The sequence below is a fragment of the Rhinopithecus roxellana genome, chromosome 14, assembly GCF_007565055.1.
Source record: "Rhinopithecus roxellana isolate Shanxi Qingling chromosome 14, ASM756505v1, whole genome shotgun sequence".
Taxonomy (NCBI): Eukaryota; Metazoa; Chordata; class Mammalia; order Primates; family Cercopithecidae; genus Rhinopithecus; species Rhinopithecus roxellana.
In genome coordinates, this window is record NC_044562.1 from 123,600,313 (window position 1) to 123,606,062 (window position 5,750).

Here is a 5,750-nt window from a genome sequence, read left to right on the forward strand (position 1 = left end):
CTGAATCCCCACAATTCTCTTCTACATTTATTTCAGTGTTACTTTGTCATCGTGACATCTTTCTCTTTGCCTGTTTTCTTCTCTCACTGGAGTATCAGCTTCTCAAGGGCAGGGACTCTGTCATTTCTTCTCTATTCCCTGATGAGCTGCCACATGTAGTGCTAGGAAGCCATCCTACAAAGGAAGATAAATGGTAAAATGCTGGAGATTCTAATTCTCATCAAATATCTGTCTCTCTAAAGCCCACGATGTTTACTCATTTAATCCTCACCACTGCCTGTGACTCAATTTGGAACACTTCCCATTTTTCTCCTTTTATTTAAAAAATGAGTGATGAGGTACCAGCCTATTGTTCCATTGTCTGAAACTGGCTTGGATTAATTTAAATCAATTTTATCAAGTCCAACAATTAAAATCTTCTAAAACCTTCTGAAAATCCTTCTTTCAACTGAAAATGCAAGCTGGCTGCAGGCTGAGTTGAGGGATCCCAATGTGAAGAAGTCACAGAAGGGACAGAGTTTTTCAAAATCAAACAAAGGTGCTCAACCAAACTACACCAGGTGCTGTGTGTTTATCTGGCAGAGCCAGTCCACTATTAAGTTGATTTACATATTACAGTTCAATTAACCAGAACCCAACTCATCAACACTCTTAATTAAAGGGAATTACTTCCTCGTATTTGACTCTGTCTGAAGATAAGTATTGTATATTGAAATTCCAGGCACTCTCGTACGTAAGATGCAAGAGTCCCAGCAATATTGCTAGCTCCATTTTCAGGAGAGGGCACAGGCAAAGTTTAACTACAAATAAAGGGGTTAATTTTCTTTCCACTACACACACTATAAATGTGAAAACAGGACAACCAATTTCTAGGAGATGTCCTCACATTCTCAGTATATTCAGTCCAAACTTCCCTATCTTTTCTATTTCTAGGTCGAGTCCTACGTGATAGCAATAACAGTTAACATTGACCTTGAGGGCTTACTACACACCAAGGAGTTTTGATTATTTGATCTTCGTAACAGCTCTTCACAGTAAGTATTACTATTTGCCTATTCTACAGATGGAGAAACTGAAGCATAGAACAAAGCTTAAAATTGACCCAATTTCACATGTTTTATAAGTGGTAAAGCCTGGGTTTGAACCCAGGTTGTCTGACACCAGAGTGTGCCTTCCTAAGCACTACAGGAACTTTATTATTTGCTTTGATGTTAGCCAATATTCAGGAAAATAACTATGAGGTCAAAAACATCCTTCATGCTCTTCCGTGCTCTTCAGGGTTGAAGACTCGGCACTCACCTGATTGTCCTTTTGTAAGTGACAAAGCAGACACTGATGTTCTAGAAAGATCTGCACTATTTGTGGTTGAAATAAAATGGGTTTCAAGTTAACCTGATACACTGTGACTGGCATATAGTAGGAGCTTCATAATATTTTGTGGAATAAGCAAATGAATCAACAACCATAAATTCCTATTCCTGGGAGCACACAAAATTCTCTAACTTTTTGTTGTTGTTGTTGTTGTTGTTGTTGTTTGGTTTGTTTGTTTTTGTTTTTTGAGACAGGATCTCACTCTGACAGTCAGGCTGGAGTACAGTGGCACAAACATGGCTCACTGCAGCCTCGACCTCCTGGGCTCAAGCAATTCTCCCACCTCAGCCTCCGGTGTAGTTGGGACCACAGGTGTGCACCACCAGGCTCGGGTTATTTTCTTGTTTGTTTTGTTTTGTTTTGTTTTGTTTTGTTTTGTTTTGTTTTGTTTTGTTTTGTTTTGTTTTGTTTTGTAGAGATGAGTGTCTCGGCATCTTACCCAGACTGGTCTCAAACTCCTGTACTCAAGCGATCCTCCCACCTCAGCCTCCCAAAATGCTGGAATTATAGGCATGAGCCACCACACCTGGCCCTAAGTATTCTGATTCATGTTCCTGTGTGTGACTTGACTTCCTGCCTTCATTCCTTCACTCTTTCACAGTCATTCACTTACTGAACCATTGACCGAACACTCTGGACCAGGCAAGTATGAAAGCTGCTCACGGTACAGTGGAAGATGTAGTCCTTTGATGTTCTACATGTGCTGGAAAATTAGCTAAAGACCTCTCAGACTTTCCAATGTACAACATTTTAAGAAATCCAAGATTCTACCCACTCACCCAATTTTCCCATTATTTAATACCCCTCAGTCTTGCTCCTACTCGTTCCCCATTTAAGGGGTATCATATCCCAGCCCACCTCACAAGCTCAGTGAGAGGCCCCCAGTCCTGATCTTCCTTCCTGCTTTACCAGCCCAAGGGAAGCTGTTCACATCATGAAGATAAGAGCAAAAGTCCTGCCAAGCCATAGGATATGGGAAAAAGCCCTGGTGGTAGTTTTTTGGCCTTCTGTTCACAGAAGACAACTTGTTAGGCTCCTGGGATTGAAGAAGGAAATCAAGACCATCATCTTGGACCACATCCCACTTCCTTTGGCAAGCCTACTCTGTCTCTATCAGTCCAAGTGAGCTTTTCCATCCTAAATTCTTAGCACATGAAGTCTGAGACATGGGAAGATCCCACACATAAAAGGCTTTTGAAAAGTTAAAAGAAGCTATTGTAAATGGCATTATTTTCTTTTTAAATTTGTAAACACTGTTTTCTCGACTAGTTCAATGTCTTAAGCACCAAGACCTTTGCAGTCTAACATAGTTAATTAATAGATACTTGATTTGATTTGATGAAAAAACAATCAGATTCCACAAGGCTGTGCCAATGTTGGCTAAAATTATATAAGGTTAGCTCAGTTGTTTAGAACTTGAGGTTTCCAAAGCCAAAATCAAGGGTGCCAGTCCCCCTGGGGCCATTTTTAAAGTAATGCTGCACCTGAATGTAAGCTCTATGAATGTAAAGACTAGATAGGTCTGTTTTGTTCATAGCCGTATTTCCAGTGTCTAGAACATTGGTCACAAGCTTTTCTGTAAAGGGCCAGGTAGCAAATACTTTAGGCTCAGAGGGCATGTAGTTTCCAGCACAACTACTCAACTCTGCCACGGTAACAAGAAAATGCGTAAAAAAGTGAGGGTGCCTGTTGTGTCCCAATAAAATTGTGTCTGTGGACACTGAAATTTGAATTTCATGAAATTTTCATGCGTCATGAGATATTCTACTTTTGATTTTTTTTCAATCACTGAAACATGTAAAAACCATTCTTTGCTTCTCCACTATTAAAAACAAAAAACAGGTGGCAGGCCAGATCTGACCTTCAGGCTGTGGTTTACCAACCCCTGGTCTAGAATATGCTTAAGCGATAGTAGAAATTTGATAAAAATGAACAAGTGAAACTCGAAATATAGGAAAGTTTACTCTTTAAGCTTCAGGCACTGAAAGCCCCAGAGAACCGGTGACTTTATTCACATAAATATGATACCTACCACTTATAAGGCACCTTTACCATTGACAAAATGCTTTCACCGGTAACCCTCAATGTGGGTCTGGGTTCTGGTTTGCTATATTGCTTGGCAAAATCTTGCTTCTTTATTGGGTCTTTTATTTTAGAAAGAACTATCTGGGGTAAGAGTGTTGCTTTTTTAAATCCATCTTTGTGCAGCTGTTACTTTCATCTCCCAGAGTGGCAATAAACATGGCATCTCCTTCTCTTATAAGTCCCTGAAGCTAGAGCAGTGACATCTCACTAATAAAAGTTGTTGAGGTGCGCTGACTAACCTTCGTCTGGTGTGAGCCACATCAGCTTTGCTCCTCCAAAGTCATAATCACCAATCACAACTTTTGGCAGTGACTCCACAGACAGTCTGTAAACAGGACAAAAGAAAAAGCCGTAATCCATGGCAATGAATAGTGTTTCACGGCCACAAGCTGAGCCACAAAAGCCCAAGAAAAATCAATGGTGCAGAAAGCGTTTTTGGACCTGACCCCAGGTCTTGGGGGAAGGAGGATAATTCTGCTCTTTCCTTTTAGCCTTCAGGTGCCACGTGGGAATATCAAAATCAATCTCCAAGGGGCTGCTCTATTCTATCTCTTACCAGAAACATCTCCAAGCAAATTCATTACTTTGTAGAACACTCTTCCCAAGGTGAGAGGCCCAACTTCTGTTTCAGATGAAAAGAACGTGAGAAGATGCTGAGGAAATTGCCAAGTGCTTTCTGTATAAATGTGGGTTTTCTGCTAGATCTGGATGACGGCACAAAGTGGCTGCTCAGTCCCCATGGTCCAGAGTAAAGAAGGACAAGCCGTTCGGGCTAAGGTGGCCCTGAAAAAAAATCCCTGGCCAGCTGGAAACCCCATGCGTATGGAGTGGAAAAGAAGAGAGGTGTGTGGAAATAGTAAATAAAATCAGAAAGGACTCAAAGTACTCCTTCACAAAAGAGGAAATAAAACTGATAAACAAAAATATGAGGAAATGTTCAACCTCACTGGCAACCAAATAAATGAAAATCAAAACAACAACACACTGTTTCTTACTTATCAAACTAGCACACATTTTTAAAATAGTAACGTCCCAAGGGCCAGAGTACAGTGAGCCAAGCACCACTGAGCCCTGCTAGTCAGACATAAGCTGGGCAGACCTTTCCAAAGCCAAGGGCAAATGTCTCCAGAGCCTCTACGCTCATCCCCCTTTGATACAGAGAGACATGACACCATTTCTAGACATCTGATTTCAGGAGACATATCCTAAATCTTAAAAATATTCTGTGTACAAAGTTGAGTATTACATTTGTAATAACAACAAAAAAACTGGCGTTTGCCTAAATATCTGACAGCAAAATGAGAATGAAACAAACTATGGTGAATCTACAGAATGAAATATTCAGCTTCTTAATCAATGTTTAAAAAGAAAATGTTTTTAAACATTCCTCCCTTCTCTACACCTTTTAAAACAAGCCACCATGCACGGCCGATTGGCTTGTTTTAAAAGGTATACAGAAGGGAGGAAAGCTTATTAGAAAATGTTTATGATGTGTGAAATGAAAGAAGCAGGTTTAATAGTCTTTGCATATTTTTTTTAAAAAGATAAAATGTTGTCAGCAGTAGTTAAGTAATAAGCTTTGGGGCAATTGTAAAATATTTTTTTCTTTGGATTTCTCCCTATTTTCCAAACTTACTATAATGAATAATGAAAAGATAATTGGCTTGGGGTTGTTGTTGTTGTTGTTGTTGTTTGTTTGTTTTTTGAGACAGAGTCTCATTCTGTTGCCCAGGTTGGAGTGCAGTGGCACCATCTCAGCTCACTGCAACCTCTGCCTCCTGGGTTCAAGCAATTATCATGCCTCAGCCTCCCAAGTAGCTGAGATTACAGGTGTGTGCCACCACACCCAGCTTTTTTTTTTTTTTTTTTTTTTTTTTTTCCTGAGGCGGAGTCTCGCTCTGTCACCCAGCTTGGAGTGCAGTGGCCAGATCTCAGCTCACTGCAAGCTCCGCCTCCCGGATTCACGCCATTCTCCTGCCTCAGCCTCCCGAGTATCTGGGACTACAGGCGCTCGCCACCTCGCCCGGCTAGTTTTTTGTATTTTTTTTAGTAGAGACAGGGTTTCACCGGGTTAGCCAGGATGGTCTTGATCTCCTGACCTCGTGATCCGCCCGTCTCGGCCTCCCAAAGTGCTGGGATTACAGGCTTGAGCCACCGCTCCCGGACTTTTTTTTTGTATTTTTAGTAGAGATGGGGTTTCACCATGTTGATCAGGCTGGTCTCAAACTCCTGACCTCAAGTGATCCACCCACGTTGGCCTCCCAAAGTGCTGGGATTACAGGCGTGAATAGATT

The 5,750-nt window shown here is 41.1% G+C and overlaps 1 long non-coding RNA gene across 1 annotated transcript; it reads right to left on the bottom strand.

Moving 5' to 3' along the window:
- On the bottom strand, window positions 1-4,245 carry LOC115893175. Its single transcript, XR_004053112.1, has 3 exons — window positions 4,013-4,245; window positions 3,696-3,781; window positions 1-174 (listed from the first exon to the last, which is right to left on the bottom strand). It is a non-coding gene; the product is annotated as an uncharacterized LOC115893175 (long non-coding RNA).
- Window positions 4,246-5,750: the final 1,505 nt, after the last annotated feature.